The sequence below is a fragment of the Pinus tabuliformis genome, chromosome 2_2 (assembly GCF_031772625.1).
Source record: "Pinus tabuliformis cultivar Carrire ecotype Pingquan chromosome 2_2, CPIR1, whole genome shotgun sequence".
Lineage (NCBI taxonomy): Eukaryota > Viridiplantae > Streptophyta > Pinopsida > Pinales > Pinaceae > Pinus > Pinus tabuliformis.
Genome location: NC_142300.1, coordinates 143,509,712 through 143,512,672, shown reverse-complemented (window position 1 = coordinate 143,512,672; position 2,961 = coordinate 143,509,712). Strand labels below are relative to the sequence as shown.

The window sequence follows — 2,961 nt, the reverse complement described above, 5'->3', positions numbered from 1 at the left end:
TGCAGGGGGTTCGAAAGCTTGTTTCTTGGGAGCCCTTCCAACGATCTATTCAGCCGGGCATGGTTGCTGCAGAGTTGAGGTGCTCGGTAAATACGATGGATAAATTCGGACTCATTCATAGCGGCGGTGCTCGGTCTTTTGTTTGTTGGAAGGCATGGGCCAAGGGTGCGGGCTTCCATAGTTGGTTCTTTCGAAAAGGTAGCGGTGGTTGATGTGTTGCTTGGGTGAGCTTTTTCGCTGGTGGTTGGGTCGAGGGAGTGGTTGTGCGCGTGCCTGGTAGCTCAAACCTTCCGTGAGGGGAGATTGTCAGGGTGCGGTCAGTATGGGATGGATGAAGAGCGGTTCAACCCATTGGGCTGGCCACCCTAGTCCCTCCCGACCGTTCCTCGACATGCCCTCGCGGAAGGGTTGGGTGTCGAGGTAATGAAAAACCCATCCCTCGGTCTGAGCTCCATCGAGATCGCAATTTTCCCCGCCGACCGGCATGAGGGTGGCAATCTTATCTCATGCCTCTGTCGTCGAGGGAATTCCTCGTCCTCTCGTGACCCACTCCCCTTCTGAGGGAAAAAGAAGTAGCGGGTTGTGTCTTTGTTCCTCCCTTTGGATTGTGGGTTTTTTGTGGGACTTGCGTCATTTCTTTGTTTCGTGGTGTGCGCTTTGCGAACGTCCCTCTCTCTAGTGGCCTTGCACCATCGATGTATTTGTGGCCCGCGGCTTTCTCCAGCGTTGAGTGTCGGCCCGTGACAACTCCTCTTTGGAGTTTGATTATTTGACCCCCGTTGACTCTCTCGCTGGAAAGGTTGTCGGGTGTTTTGTACACGGAGGGGTGCAAGAGCGGGGTGGGTTTGTGTTATTGGCAGCGGTCTATTTGTTGTTTGAAGCCTTGTGCCACTGGGTTGGGGGGCTGTGTGCCTCTCAGTGACGTGCTCCAGACACTGGTCTCATCGTGGCCCTTGTCTTTTCTATTGGTCAGTTTTAGGTTGTGATTTATTTGCTTGGTTGTTTGCTATGTTGTAAAGTTGGAAAGGGTGTTGTGCTGAATGCATGTGGGAGGGTGTGAAGAGGTGGGATGCTTTTTTGATTGGGTGCCTTGTTTGATTTCTTTTTGGTTAGCGGAGATCTACTCGTCGTGCTGTTGATCTTCTCTCTTTTCTTGGGATCTTGGTTTCTTTGGTGTTGTTTTCTTCCCTTCTTCCTTTTGCCCCTAGCTTTACGGAGGAGAGGTGGGATTGTTGTGGATTGGTGTTCGGGAAGGATGAAAAGCAGTGCGAGTTCCCAGGGTGGCCACCCTAGTCCTTCTCGATCATCGTCCCTTGCAGTTCCCCCCTTTTCCGAAGGCGCAGGGTTTGGGAAGCTTGTTCTCTGTTTGAGCCTCCCTTTGTGAGCCGGTAGCCACGTTTGATATCTCTTGCTTTCCTGTTGGTTTCTTCCCTTCTTGCTTTTGGCCCCTTGGCTTTACGGAGAAGTGGTGGAATTGTTGTGGATTGGTGTTCAGGAAGGACAAAAAGCAGTGCGAGTTCCGAGGGTGGCCACCCTAGTCCTTCTCGATCGCCGTCCCCTGCAGTTCCCCCCCTTTTTGCAAAGGCACGGGGGTGGGGAAGCTTGTTCTCTGTTTGAGCCTCCCCCTGTGAGCCGGTGGACGCGTTTGATATCTCTCTTTCTTTCATGTTGTTTTCTTCCCTTCTTCCTTTCGGCCCCTAGCTTTACGGAGAAAAGGTGGGATTGTTGTGGATTGGTGTTCGGGAAGGACGAAAAGCAGTGCAAGTTCCCAGGGTGGCCACCCTAGTCCTTCTCGATCACCGTCCCCTGCAGTTCCCCCCTTTTTGCGAAGGCACAGGGTTGGGGAAGCTTGTTCTCTGCTTGAAGCCTCCCCTTGTGAGCCGGTAGCCACGGTTGATATATCCCTTTCTCTCTTGTTTTTTTTCTTCTTCCCTTCTTCCTCGTGGCCCCTAGCATTACGGAGAGAAGGTGGGATTGTTGTGGATTGGTGTTCTGGAAGGACGAAATGCAGTGCGAGCTCCCGGGGTGGCCACCCTAGTCCTTCTTAATCGTCATCCCCTTCAGCTTCCCCCTTCAGTTCTTGAAGGCACGGGGCTTTGGGAGGCTTCTGCCTTGTTTGTGCTTTGTTTTCTACCCTTTTCTTCCTTTCGGCCCCTAACTCTATGGAGAAAAGGGGGAATCGTTGTGGGCTAGTGTAGGGGAAGGGCTAAAAGCAGTGCGAGCTCCCGGGGTGGCCACCCTAGTCCTTCCCGATCGTTGTTCCACGCATTTCCCCCCTTTTTACCAGGGTGTGGGGCTGGGGGAGATTGTCCTCTATTCGAGCCTCCCCCTGTGAGGGGGTTAGACACCTTTGTTTCTCTTTCTCTCATGCGTTTTTCCTCCTTTTGCCCCTTGGCCTTACATTTGTTGTGGGGGGTGCCCCTATTCAATTTTGTGACCGATTTTTTGGTAATACACGTGGAAATGACTCTCGGAAACGGATATCTCGGCTCTTGTTACGATGAAGAATGTAGCGAAATGCGATACTTAGTGTGAATTGCATAATCCCGTGAATCATCAAGTTTTTGAACGCAATTTGTGCCCGAGGCCTCGGTCGATGGCACGTCTGTCTGGGCGTCGCATCCCATTCAAACGCGCTCCCTGCAATATGCTAGCGAGCAGTGGAGCTGGTCGTCCATGCCCCGTGCGGTGCAGTCGGCTGAAATACCTCAAGCGATGTTTCGTGGCATGCGTCGGCGAGCGGTGATCTTGTCCCCTTGGATGGGCAGTCGGCGTTAGCTGATGTGGGCTTTGTGTGGCATCGCTCGAACTTGCTTTGCTCTCTCTTGTCCTCCCATGGGGTAGGGCAGATTTAGCTCCAACTTTGCAACCCCAGCTCAGGCGAAAACACCCGCTGAGTTTAAGCATATAATTAAGCGAAGGAAAAGAAACTTACAAGGATTCCCCTAGTAGCGGCGAGTG

The 2,961-nt window shown here is 52.6% G+C and overlaps 1 non-coding gene across 1 annotated transcript; it reads left to right on the top strand.

Annotated features, from left to right (window-relative positions):
* Positions 1–2,465: 2,465 nt before the first annotated feature.
* Positions 2,466–2,619, top strand: LOC149191822 (5.8S ribosomal RNA). Its single transcript, XR_016255283.1, has one exon. It is a non-coding gene; the product is annotated as a 5.8S ribosomal RNA (ribosomal RNA).
* The last annotated feature ends 342 nt before the right edge of the window (positions 2,620–2,961 follow it).